Source organism: Rhodnius prolixus, unplaced genomic scaffold (assembly GCF_049639745.1).
Source record: "Rhodnius prolixus isolate KJV_2025 unplaced genomic scaffold, Rpr scaffold_13, whole genome shotgun sequence".
Classification (NCBI taxonomy): Eukaryota; Metazoa; Arthropoda; class Insecta; order Hemiptera; family Reduviidae; genus Rhodnius; species Rhodnius prolixus.
Window position 1 is genome coordinate 3696089 of NW_027411583.1, and position 14644 is coordinate 3710732.

Genomic DNA, 14644 nt, shown 5'->3' on the forward strand with positions numbered 1-14644 from the left:
TTAATGTTTAGAATTTGCTTTTCAGTTAGGGTTTTCAGGTGGACATCATATTAGTTAGCATGTAAATAAATACAAAATTAAAGTTCGGACTTTGCTTTTTAGTTAGGGTTTTCAGGTACCAATCAACCAGCTACATCATCAACTTCATCAACATTAGTGCATGATTATTATTAGTGCATGACAAAATGACACTAGTCATTTTATTAAAGTAACTGGAATTATAATTATATTGATCGTTAATATGACCACTATTAATATCCTTCTTCGGAACTTCAAGTCCAAGTAGAGCAGAGTCGGTCAGTCCATTCTGCATGTTACTAAGCATCTTCGCTTTCTCTGCATGATTATCTCAGATATCTTTTTATATTTACATTATGTATATTTATATTATGTATATTTATATATTATTTATAATATATGTATTATGTATGTATTTTACTTTTCAGGTGTTTTATTCTATTGTTTTTTGTTGTTGTCTTTTGTTGTTTTGTCTTTTCAGTTGTTTGTTGGTTGTATTCTTGGTTGTTGTGTCCTCCCTTTCTATAAATTCCCAAACGCGACTTATCCCTTATTCTGCCATTCATGCCAAAATCCCCTGAATAATTTCGCGTTAGGCATGAATGGTATATTTTTTGGGGGGCAGAAATCTGAGCTCTACCTCCTCGTGGTGCCCCCCGGTAAACTGCTCTTATGAGCAGGCTAACAGAGCCAGTACCAAAAAAAATACCTCAAATTTTAGCATTTGCAGCCATTGGATCTGTAAAGAGTCCAATGGTTTGTGATGCACTGAGGAGTTGATACTTTTAAACTTGTTAAGATCCCCTCAATCAGCAGTGGTTTAGCTGCGTCTAGGCAGATTGTCAAAATAATCCCCGAAAATGTTTGTCTGTTAAACCATTTTTGTCTGCCCTCGATATTAATCGAGATAATGATATATTCAGAAACGCAAAAATTTTTTAGCAATAAAAACAAAAAACCAAAAATTTAATTTAGAGAGCGCTAAATACAATGAAAATAATCAATTTATATTAAACGCAAGAGTTTTACTTGGAAGTCTTCTCACTTGCAGTGTGCTAAACTTCCCTTGTCCAATTTGTTCTTATTACATTTCTTGATTCCCAATTAAAACGACATATGTTACACGTTATCTAATTGATATATAAAATTAATTACATTTCCAAGACTATGATTTCAATGTCAAGACGGTTAATTTTTGACAAAAAATACAAAACTGCACTTGGAATTGCCTTGAATACACTTAATTCAGAACCAAACGATATTTTTCTGTGCTATTTATTTGTTAAAAGTATTCAAAGCAAATTTCGCGCACTCCACTTCCTTTTGAAAATGCTGTTCCAAAGATAGTATAGATGGTAGCGTGACACTCAATTACTTATGGGAAAGAACCTCAATCGCTTCCTTTTTATGCCACTTTTCTCTTCTGGCTAACCTTTTCTCTTTCCTGAATACTTTAATTTACGTCGACTAAGTTCCACATATCGCAGTAGTCAGATAGGGAATTTATTCTTTTTTTTGAAAGAGAATACCAGTTCGGTAGCAATAACACCAACTCATCTGCATATCCCAATCTTAAATCTTAGTACCCTGAATTGTAATTCCCACCCTCAATGTATCATCAATAGATGCCAATAATCAATAATATAATAGGCTCAATTATTCTAGAAAGGTTTCTGGTTGGGACACCTTATTTTGTTAGCATTATTATTAATAATATCGTTATTGGATAACCTACAAAATATTATAAGAGAATAACTCCTTTTTATTGTAAAATTACCTGTAAAGGGTTAATGTTTATTTATGTTTTTAATATTAATGTTTATTGTAATGTATTTGGTATCAAATAATTCCCAGAACACCTGAACTTGGGTATTCAGTGTTTGTGCTTACCAAAGGCGGCCCCCTCATGTAAAATACAATTTAAAAACATAATGCAACAAAAATATGCAAGACTGAAATACATACTAGGTTTCCTTAATTTTATTTCACTATTTTTCAAAAAATGTTAGATAGCTCATTAATTAACACACACACAAACACACCATGTGATATGTTGTAACCACGTATGTAACCTCATTCACTCAGTCAGCAAGTGTGAATTGGAAAAATGGTTGAGGTAGAATTCACAATCCATTCCATATTTAAACTGATTAATCATGGCTGATAATGAATGAAAGTGCAGAACCTGTGGGGGATTCAACAGGTACTAAGAAGGACAAAGTCAACGATGCATTGTAAATTCAGGTAATAATAATTGTCAATGCTTAGTGATATAAATAAGCATGTTTTGAGATGTTATTTGAAAAATAATACTACCTTATTTTACAAATGAACTCCTCAAAAGAAAGTGGGATTTTAGTGAACTTCTTTTTTTTGAGTGTTTACATTTTTTGGTTGATTATTATTACTGGATGTACGGTTTATTTCTATGGTTTCCTTTCTTTTGGTAACAAAGGTAGCTAAATTATATGTATAAAATATGTACATTATATGTAAAAAAGGTTTGTTAGTACTTGTAATTACAATAGTTAGGATTGAATTCGAATTATCCACTGAGGGTTTAATGTAGTATTCTTTCTTTTATCCAGTGCTTTCATCCTTGGGCATTTTCGTTCTTTTGTCAACTTACAGCCCGTTAAGCTCGACTTTCACATGACATGATCATTTTAAGGACTCTTCTTTAATTCCAGCAGCAAGACCGTAAATATAAGGTGATTCGCATCCGTTCTGTTTCTGATAATAAACTGAACAAGGGAATCTACATCACTCCATCAGTGGAACTGTTCTTCAGGTAGTATTTATCTATTATTTAATAGGTTCAAAGTAATAAAACATACCAAAACTTTTTTTTTCATATAATTAAAATCTTTTCCTTTGAATCTGAATAAAAATAATTTTAATAGTCGAAATAGCAGCTGACCCTTAGATTTTCTCTTCCTAGGAGCTTCTTACAGCTCACTGTCCGGTGATGGACAGTGTTGTCTGTAACGAGAGAACACTGTCCGGAGGCCGGCAGTGCACTGGAAAAAGCTCCGGGCGCTAATAACCTCAGCTGTTGATGCGCAAAAAAAAAAAAAAAAAAAAAAAAAAAAAATAGTCGAAAGAAGGATTTAATTTGATGGAAAGATTCGACATAAAACGTGCACATTAATTCTGTATCATTTTTCAATAACTTAGAACCACAGTTTAGCTAATAATTTTTAAACCATTTTCATAAATATTCTTGAAAAATTAGCATATTACTAGATTATATGTTGTATTTGCAATTAAGTACAAAATAAATCAAGTTTTTTGAGTCTTTGATGTTTCTTTCATTTTTATTCTATTTTGTAAGCCCTAATTGTTTCCTAAGTCAATATCCTTCATTTTTTTCATTTCATTACAGCTACAAAAAAATGTAACCCATGCTTATTCTTTCTTCCATTAATTATTGATTATTTGTTTTATTATTTTTTATTTAATACAGTGGTTTATTATGTACTGTCATGGCTTAAGCCATTATTAATGTGCACTTTGTAGTGGGAAAAAAATAGATACTATTATTGACATTTCAAAATTGCAGGGATTAAAACTGTCCAGCAGGGCTGTTGTACAAGGGCTGATCCTCAAATATGAAAATTTGGACTAGTTCAACAGGGTGTTCAGAGTGGGTAAGAGCAAAGGTCTAGAAAGTTACCATGATGGTTAAACGTGAGTGTAAGGTAGTGCTGTATAAGTCATGAGAGTCGCCAGCATGGTTAAATTAGAGTGCAAGGTAGTAATAAATAAATCATGAGAGTCGCCAACATGGTTAAGTATAAAAAGTCATGGGAGTTGTTAGCATGGTTAAATGTTTGCACGAGTTAGGAATATATGTTATGAGAGTCGCCAGCTTGGTTTAAATTAGAGTGCAAGGTAGTAATAAATAAATCATGAGAGTCGTTGGCATGGTTAAGTATAAAAAGACATGAGAGTCGTTAGCATGGTTAAATGTGTGGGCGAGTTAGAAATATATAAGTCATGAGAGTCTCCAGCATTATTAAAAGTGAATGCAAGGTCATATATGTGTCATGAGAGTGGTTGGCATGGTTAAATGGGAGTGTAAGGAAGTACCGTATCAGTCATGAGAGTCTCAGCATTATTAAAAGTGAATGCAAGGTCATATATGTGTCGTGAGAGTGGTTGGCATGGTTAAATGGGAGTGTAAGGAAGTACCGTATCAGTCATGAGAGTAGTCAGCATGATTAAATATGAGGAAGTCATGTGAGTGGTTAGTATGGTTAGATAGGAGTGCAAGGTGGTATATATGTCGTGAGAGTCGTTGACATGGTTAAATGTTTGGAAGTCATGAGAGTCGTTAGCATGGCTAAATGTTTGGAAGTCATGAGAGTGGTTAGCATGGCTAAATGTTTGGAAGTCGTGAGAGTCGTTAGCATGGTTGAATATGAAGAAGTCATGAGAGTGGTTAGCATGGTTAATGTGTGGAAGTCATGAGAGTCTTAAGCATGGTAAAAGAGGGAATGGGAGCGATCTAGCGGCATTTTGCTGAATGTTTGTTGTTTGTCATGGTGACGGGACGCGTTGCTATGGTGATATGGTTTCCAGAAGGTATATAAGAAAGTTCGTCGCGGGGGTGGGGTAGGGTGGGGAGAATAGTTGCCTTCCGACCGTCGAAGCGACAACATCTTCATAACCATTACACTACCATCATGAATTCTTTGTGAGAGAGGTAGCAACATGATATCCATGTTTTTGGAGTGACGAGCGAGAGCGATATAACCCCCTGCATCACTCAAGTCGTACTGAAGAAAATTTGTTTATGTTTACGTATATATACTAGAGGTGACAGCTGTGAAATCTGGTGGTCATTTTTAGAACTAATAACTGTAAAAGTTGTTTACATATGTAAACAAACTGCTAAACTTGCGTTTTGTGGCGCCCTCCCGACGGATTTTTTTAGAACTAATTTTTTATTAACTTTTTTGATGTTTGGCGTACTCTTACGCATTTTTTTAGAACTAATTTTTAAATTTTTTATCTTTTTCGATATTTTGCGTTCTCTGCCGGATTTTTCTTGAACTAATTTTTTATTTTTGATGTTTTTTTTTTTTTAGTTTTTATTATTTTTTAGCACTTCTTTTGGCTTTTTTAATAATTTTTACTGTTTTATTTGTACAATAATAGAATATAAATATTAAGTCTGTGTAAAAAAAGTAGGTATTCAAATAAATAGAATTTTTTTTAATTCAAGTGTTTTCTTTATTCTCATCCAAGCTATACATTATCTTTACAAATGTAAAAGTTTCATATAATTAATTATATTGTGACATAAACTTACATATTATACAACTAAATAATACATTTTTTAGAAGGTGATTCATAAGTTATTTTATATTTCCGTTCGGAGGATGTCATCTCCACGTCTTTTTCATTTTAACTTCATTTGATGAACAGTTTTGCAGGAAGTACTCCCAGTATTGGCTGTTTCAATCTGAAAAGCATCATTATTCAATGAAATAAAGTGTTTATAACAGTTAATCTTGAATTATAAAGCGTTCTACCTAAAGATACTACAAATTAACACTCAACCATTTTTAAAGAGAAACGTTATCTTACAGGAATTAAAAAAATGAATTAAATGATTCAAAATAAAAATTTAAGTTTAAATCTTGTAAACAGATATGATCAGATTTTTGAATGAACACGACGCATTGTAAAAATAGTAAATTTAGTAAAAAAAAGAATATTATTTGAACCTGACCCACTCCTACGATGTAATTTTAGTTTTGTACTAAACTTGTATTATACATTATATTACTATTTTACACCTGAATATTACCACTTTCTAACAAATCAAATACTTACAACGAAATTAATATTCAGAGAAAAATAGGTTTCATTTGGGGAATAATAGTTTTCTTAGTCAATTTTAGAAAATGCTGCAGCCTACGAATTTAAGTTTAACGTTGAATATTTCAATCAAATTTTATCCTTTTCTCCAACCAAAATTAGAACTACCAGGTTAATTGGCAATGGGTTAACTCGTTTGTAACACAAATTTTAATTTTGGAACACTCTAATGCTACCTTTCTTGACTAAAATTGAACCTTTTTCCATGAAATTTAAGTTAAAAGAGTATGGTTTAATTAAAAAATAGTAATATTTTTGAAAAAAAGTTTAATTTGGGTGAATAATTTTGCTCAATGATTAAAGATACAGGACTGATATTAAATTTAAGTAACTGTTTAAGAACTGCAACATTTTTTGATTAATATAAATGAATTCTTGTCAATAATAAAATACATCACTTTCTATTGGGAGAAATAACGTCATTTTTATGTGGTTTAAACATTAACTTTTTCTAACAAAATTGTAATTTTTCAAAGAAAATGTATTTTTAAATAATAGATCAGATACAGCGAGATTAATTTCGTAAAGGTTAACCTGGCTAAAGAATACAGTTATTTGATTGAAAATGCTACAGAATTCGCCAATTTATCAAATAAAATTTTATACAAATTAAAACATTACTTATTCCGATTAAAAGGGAAAGATTATTTATGAGGAAGTAGCTTTTAGTTTATGTTGCAATACTGATAATGTATGAAATAATAGATAAGATTACCTGAAGAAGTCCCTGAAGAAGGCTGCGTGGCAAGTGGACTGTATACCTTAACTTCTTTGTACCCCAGAATAGAATTGATGAGAATCACCTAATAACGGCGTGCTGCTGGATGTAAAGAAGGGTCCATAGAGGTAATCATTTCCACAAGAAAGCTGAGCATTCTTGGCAAAGCTATTGAAAGCACTGGATAAAAATAGAACCCTTCTGACTACAGATTATAGACTGCACAGCCATCCCTACTCATCTATCGCACGGCTTTGTTTTATCAGTTCATTTCTTTGTGGACTCACCTATCTATTACTAATTAAACCAACATCCCATACAAAATCTCAAAACTTTCATGTGGCCTTCCTCACTCAGACAACATTCATGCCCTCAAGAGAGTAAAAACTGTGAACAATAACATGTCAAATGAAGTTAAAAAAAGGAAAGATAAGGCTCGGCACTGTAGCGGGAACTAAACTCAAACTAAATAGGCGCTAGCGTGTGCGGGAACTAACAATGAATTATTTGAAAGTACTCGTAAATGGTAACATTTGCTATACAATGCATGCAATCAAAATAAATAGGCCACAACTCCGAGGGCTAATGTAAGATTAACCAGATTTTACTTCAACTTAAAAAGGCTCTCATTTCTGCAGTCCAACATAAGGTGTGAATTTAGTTAAAATTATTAACTTACGAATTAATTATATTAATTTCCAGTTGCTTTTACCCATCGACTTTTCTAATTTTTTGCCGGCTTACAGCACAGAAAGGTGATGTGATTACATTTTATACATTCAGCAGCACATTGGTAATACTTATTAGATGGTTCTCATCCATCCATCCGTAAATCCTAGGAAATAATTATTTTTGTTTAAACCTACACAAATTAACATTGATTTTCAAGGAGGTTGAGTTTTATTTATAGGATCATTCAGTAAACAGTCTATCTCATTGTATAATGTCATTTTCCAGAGTTGAAACAGGCGAAACTGGAGTGCTTCCTGCAAAAAATGTTCATCGAATTAAGTCAAAATGAAAAAGAAATTGAAAAACAACTATCCAACTGCACTCTTCCAATTCTTTTATTATTCAGTCGATTATTTGTAAAAAGTATATATGATGTTGAAAATGTAATGTAAATTTTAATTTTATAATGTAAATAATTTTAAATTACAATTAATTAATTGTAAATTTTTTAATCATTACCTAAAAGATGAAATTGAATTTAAAATGTTTTTGTAGTACGAATAAGAAAAAAAAATGTATAAGTGGTAGCAAAATAAAGAATTATTTATAAATTATTAAAAACATTATGTATTTTCTCTTTTCCCATAGTCTTCTTATTTTTATAAAAACAAAGTTAAAAAAGAGTAAAAATAATAAGAGGCAAATAAAGTAATGTACAGGTATGTATAAAACTAAAAATTCCGTTCACATTAAACAAAAAAAAATAAAGTAAAGTAATAGCAGTTCGAAAAAATGGCGACAGGAAGAGGTAAAAACAGAAAAAGTAAAAAAAGTAGAAAAAATTGCATCAGTAAAAAGTAAAAAAGAAAAAATTGTTCACATATTTGCCACCAGGTAAGCAGCACTTACTAGACTTGTTAGCTATGTAAAGAAAAGTTAGTTCATATGTTTGCCACCAGGGAGCACTTGAACTGCGTATATAACATACGACTGTCAAACATCTTCTCCTCAGTACGACTGCAGAGTCGCCCTTGTGAGGAGGGATCAGCGTCGCTTTTCGCCCCAAAAATATGTAGTCAAAACACCTCTCTCCCCATATATAATCTTGATAATATGTCATGGGTTATGGTTAGGGAGATGTGTTCACCTCGACGGTCGGAAGGCAAATATTAAAAGATAATTTTATGACAATCAAAAAACAAGCTAGGATATTCTTCTTTGAGTTTGAACATTCACATTTAATCAAGAAAAAGAACTTATGTATATTAAATATTATATCAAAAATTATAACCACATCAAAAACATAGAGCATCTAACGATCGACGCAGGAATGGCAGTAAAATTACTTCATGATAAAAAAAGTACGCGAACATTTAGCGGCTGAAATTATCAAAAATACACATACTAAACTGAAGACATAGAACTAAACAATCAGGAACCACAAAAAAACTAAATCACAAAAGAAGACAATAATCACGAATTGACAAAGCGGGCATAGGCAACTCAGTTCAGATTATATAGTTAATTTTAATGTAGTTCACACTATATTTACAAAAAGATGGAAGACTTCATCGACAAAAACATACATAGAGGTTAAGAACGACCCGACAACATATTCCAACAGCAAATCTAATAAGTTATAAAACCATCCACATTATGTTTAATATTTCTAAAAACCAAAACCCTGATTGTTACAAGAGCCAGAACAATAGTTAACTACTGATTCCATTTTAAACATTACTGCAGATCAGAACCCTATTCCATACGTCATATCAGCAAAATGTTAGGGTGTCACAATTACAACACATCGTGGAATAATCCGGTTAATATCCTTTCTAAAAAAATTCCAAAAACGTTGTACCAAATAAAATATATTTAAAACATTCTGTATATTTCACTACGTAAACAGTTCGTCGCAACCATATTTCCTTACCTTGATTACTGTTCGCTGATGTATAATGATAACCTGCAGAGCTGAATTTAAAATTGCTAAGGTCTCATAATTTCTACGTCCTTTATATTTGGAATTAAAATAGACATGAACATATTACCCTTCACTTCATCGTTCTTCGTTGGCTATGTGTGAAGTACTTAAGCAAGTATTTCCTAGGTAACAACTTCTTGTAATGCTCTTCAGGAATAAACACCTGTAACATTTATTTGATATTCATGAGATTAGTTCTTAGAAACAGCACAGAAGTTGATACTTAATTCTTTCTCTATTGAGAACCGTTAGTTGCAAAAATTCATTTCTTATTCAGTCCTCTTTATGATGGATATCTTTACCTCCAACATTAACCTATAGTACTACAATAGCAAAATTTAAAACTGAATTGTATAAATTATTTAATGCTATTAATAAGTTTAGTTAATTTTATTGATATTTTTTATTTCAGTTTTTATTTATACAGATTATTTAAATTTATTTTAACACTTACTTAACAACTCAATACTTATTTTTTCGTTGCGTAATTAAGTATTTGAATTTTCAAGTTAATATTTGATTTATCATTTTGTAAAGAGAGCCTACCATGTTAAGTGTCTTTATGTAATGTATTTCTTCTCTCTATGGCTCATAAAACATTGCAAATATCTGAACATCCTATTCAGATTAGTGAGCTACCAAATCAGTGATCAGTTTCACCCCACAATCCGCTTTAATTTCGTACCGTACAATTTTGCATCAATGAATGTTACTATTGCTAGTAAGGAACAAGTGCAACCCTTATAATAATGAAATCTTGAAGGCGAAGAAGCTCTTCAAATAACTGATCAATTAATTTTGTGATTTACTAATCTAAACAATTAAACGTTATAGAAAATATTCTATAATAATAAGTAACCCTCTGTAACTTGAATGTGAACGAGGACACCTACCATTTTATATCAGTATGCCCTGTACTTAATGAGTTCAGGTTACGGTTTTTTGGGAAAAAGAGAATGGAGTGTCAGGAATATGTTGATATATTAAATGGAAATGATAATGTCAATAGCTTATATAATTTATATAAATATATCCGCGATGCATATCGGTACAGGAAAATGTTATGCTCTGAATATAATTATAATAATTAATATATAAATAAAAAAAAAAAAAATTAATAATACGCAATTATAACATTATTATTATATTGTTTAGCCCCTCATCGTTTGTTGTGCTCATTATTATTCTTTTAGTTTACATACATCATCCACTTTCAAACTTATACTTAAAAACTTAGTTAAATGGAACTACTCGACAGACGGCCTACGAGCCATTGTCTATGATGCGAAATTTTATTTTATTGAAAAGTTATTTTTTTGAATAGTTTACTTTTATTATTTTTTTTACATTGTTTATAATTGAATTTATTTGTAGTTGAATATTATTTTGTAATAAGTATTACTTTTCTGTTTATGTATTTTCATATATTTTGTAAATATACATCATTCATTCATAATAAGAATTTTAATTATTTGAATATTTTATAACTACATACCCTGTTTGGATTACTTTAGCATAACCCCTGCCACCTTTAGCATTAGTTTAATCTTGCGAATCCTTCGGTAAAGTCATTTATATTACAATGCCATTTTTCTCGCTCGTTTTAACCAGTAACTCAACAACCACACCTTCAAAATTATCGATATATTTTATTTACAATTCTTAAATTAATATTCTTACAGAATCATTTTTAATTAAAAAGTAATTTCTTACCGCTATAAATCTGTGATCTGTTGTTACCTCCACCTCACGAATAATAAGTTCTACCTAAAAATTTATATTATACTTATTTTAAAAAGCCAAATTATTATTATTATAAAACAAACCTTATTTCAAGAAAAGTTTCCCCATGAATATAATTCTTCCTTAATGCTTCAGCTTTCCAAGGAAAGCTAGCAACACATGGATCACACTGGTTTGCAACCATACCATCCACAGATCAATAGTGTAAAACCAAAAGTAAGATCTTCTCTAAAACCTAAATAATTAAGAAGATTCTCAAAAAATAAATGAGTTTTTTTTTTTTAATTATTCCTAGGCCTTTATCAGGAGTTTCTGAAAGTGATTCTGTTACCTTTTATTGTTAACCACTGATCACTAAAACCTCTCAAAATTTCATGATGAATGATACAATAGAACCAGAGAATAACAAGAAAATCATTGATTTTTTTAAAAGATTTTTCTGGCAACAGCATATATAAAAATTCAACACTGAAGAGAAGTTTGTGATAAAATCCACAGATCTTTTAAAAGCAGTGGTTTATTTATATTGCATACCCTGTATCCATCCAATAATAATAGAAATATTTTAATAATAAAACTTTATTAGGAAAGTTTTGCCATCAACAAAATTCTTCACTCCTGCAGCTTTCAAAGAAATACATGCACCTGATGAATCACACTGGACTAATGATACTTTGTTATTGTGATATCCAAAAATCAAATAAAAAAATAATAACACAGACTGAACAAATTGCTCCGGCATTACGCACCAACTAAATAAATACTGATAAAAGTGGAAGGTTATTGCAAACATCTAAGTTTCCAAATGTCACCACTGGAGTGCTCTGCAAACTGGAAAAAAGCTTTAACTTTCAAAACATGGCCAAAATATCAACTTTTGATTCAGAACGTAGAAGTGCCCAGAAGCTGTTTTCTCCTTATAATCCTTTTTTTTTGTCAATTTTATTTAAATATTTGACAAATATATGTATAATACAAATTATTCTATTTAGTAACAGTATTGTGAATATTAATTAATGCTGCCCAATTTTTATTAATTAATTTCAAAAGAATAAAATGTATCTATTACAAGCCTTAATTTCCTTAAAACTACTTGATATTATTAGTTTTAGAAAATATTTAAAAGAGTATTTTTCTACTAATTTTTACTACAATTCACAAGCTGTCAGACACAAGGAATTCTTTTTGTTTGTTTTCCTTATAATTTTGAATATAAAAATGTACGCAGTAAAAACGGTAATGCACAATAAAAATATTTTGTGATCCCGACTTTTTCAGCTGAAGAAATGTGGCATATGGTTCAATTTTTCAAGAGAACGTAGCTCACTTTGGGAAACTGGAAAATAGTGTAATATATCTCTCAACACTAATTTCTTTATTCAGATTTTTAAATCTTTTTAGAATAAGGAAACAAATTATTAAAATCCTTCCCAGTTCTTTGAAAAAAAATAAAAATCGAACTTTGGAATAATTTAGGGTCCTACTCTGAACGTTCCTCAAAGAATACTTTAATTATCATATTATGATTAAAAGTGATGAGTTCTTGTGGTTTGTAGAAGGGAGATTTCAAGTACGTATCTAACAGCAAGTATGTTTTTTCAAGAAAAAAACAATTCGTCAGAAATGTCCAATTTAAATGTGTACAAATTTGTACACATCCTCATCGCTCTGTAAGCTAAACAGTTGAAAGACTTAAAAATAAATAGAGACCTTACCCATTTACTTATTACCTGCAGCTAATGTGGTTTCAAATATTTTACATGCTATAGATACTAACTTCTAATTTTTAGAAAATAATGTAAACATTTAGTGACAAAACCGAATTTGATAGACGCCATATTTTACTTGAAAACAACCATTATTGTAGTTATTTGTTATGTAAAATATATTCCAATTTTCAAGAAGAGTTGAAGAGTTTTCTTTTTTGCTCCCTCTCTATTTTCACTTTCACCTTACATTAGGAATGTCGTTAAAAACCATTTAACTTGTGCATTCTTTTTTAGACTGATCCTATCCAGTTATAGAGAATAAACATTTCGCTTTGTTACCCACAAGTCAATACGTCGCGTAAATTTTGGTGAACGTGTATTGTTCGTGTTGTTAGAGCTAGGGTTACCGCAGGGACGCCAAGTTCCCTGAAGAAGTGGCTAGTCCACTTCCCCCATGCGGGAGGTGTTATAGTTAATGAACATCTTTGTATTTATAAAGGTTAATTAAATTTGGAAAAAATTTTAATTTAATAGGTTTGAAAAGTGTACTGTCTCTGTTAGCCTACTCCCGGGAGTAGTTGCCCGGGGAGCACCTCGAGGAGGTAGAGATCAGTTTTCGCTCCCCAAAGAACGCCTTTCTACCCACATCCGTATTCTAGTTGGTCTTTTAAGCAGGCGTAGGGTTACTTAGAACTCCAGATAATGGAGTTCGGAAAAATGGATTTGGGGTAAATTGGAGGATAAGGGAATAGGGTTAATAAATCATTTAGTGACTGAGGGAAATTCTGGGAGATCTGTCTGCATAGACCAGTGACTAGAATGACGTAAACCTAGATTTCTAGGTTATGTATAGGATAGGGCAATTAGGGAAATAGGGAGGGATAATCAGAAAGGCGTTCGGAAAAAAAGGGTTTTTGGACTTGTGGGTAATTGGACTTACAAAAAGATACAGACTTGAAGAAAACAAACAAAGAAAATGAAATTCAAGAAACAACTGGAAGACAATTAACAACTAAAACCTCAGCCTGAAATTTAACAAAACAACCTAGAAACAACAAATTAAAAAAACTGAATCGTGTAATGTGTAAAATCGGAGCTAGTGTTTTTTGTCACGAAGTGTTGTGCAGAATGTGTATACGAAATAAATCTAATACAATATTTTATAGGTCTGTACAATTGATTCACAGTTGGCCTTAAAAAGCCGAAGAAAAACATTAATAGTTACCACTAAAATGTTTTAAATAATTATAATTCTAAGTATTCATTTAAGTGATTAGTGCACATGCAATTAGTGAAATGATTTAATTTTTTCATGCATTATTATCATGCTGTTAATTACACCATATTAATAGAATATGAAAATGTAAAATAAATGGAATTATAATTATTATTAAAACGCAAGATTATGATAGAAATTTGTAAAAGTAAGTGAACCAATTATAACTAATAAAACCCCTAAAGATTCCCGATTGACTGCGAAGCTATTAATGCAGAAACAATCAGACTCCCGAGAACTACCTGTTGCCTGGGGAAAGCTGTGCTCTCCAGAGAATCACGTCATATCCTGAAGCATAAAAAGATAATATCCCGCCATAGAATGGCAGGGGCATACTGTCCAAATTACAACTAAGCTAAATTATAAACAAAGTACTTATATAATTAATACAAAATACTTATGAGATCCATTGTGATTACTAAGGCATGGTTTCTTCTTATATGGCAGATGCATTTTCCAAACTAATTACTAAAGGCATCATTGAGATTCCTAAGACAGGTTTCTTCTAATGTAGCGGGGGCAAACTGCCCAATTTACAACTGAGCTAACTCATAAACTAAGTACTTACATACTAAAAACTTAAATACTAAATACTGAAGCGATCCATTGAGATTCCTAAGATATGTTTCTTCTGA

At 31.1% G+C, this 14644-nt stretch overlaps 2 long non-coding RNA genes across 4 annotated transcripts; one reads left to right on the plus strand and one right to left on the minus strand.

Annotated features, from left to right (window-relative positions):
* Positions 1-2277: 2277 nt before the first annotated feature.
* On the plus strand, positions 2278-6321 carry LOC141447965 (uncharacterized). Its single transcript, XR_012454723.1, has 2 exons — positions 2278-2809; positions 3581-6321. It is a non-coding gene; the product is annotated as an uncharacterized lncRNA (long non-coding RNA).
* Positions 5233-12798, minus strand: LOC141447964 (uncharacterized). 3 transcript variants are annotated; one of them, XR_012454722.1, is made up of 6 exons: positions 11356-12798; positions 10995-11259; positions 10777-10909; positions 9231-9444; positions 6623-7460; positions 5233-5488 (listed from the first exon to the last, which is right to left on the minus strand). It is a non-coding gene; the product is annotated as an uncharacterized lncRNA (long non-coding RNA). The 3 variants fall into 3 exon arrangements; XR_012454720.1 differs by having other exon boundaries at positions 6623-7611; XR_012454721.1 differs by having other exon boundaries at positions 6623-7611; positions 10995-11048; positions 11559-12796.
* Positions 12799-14644: the final 1846 nt, after the last annotated feature.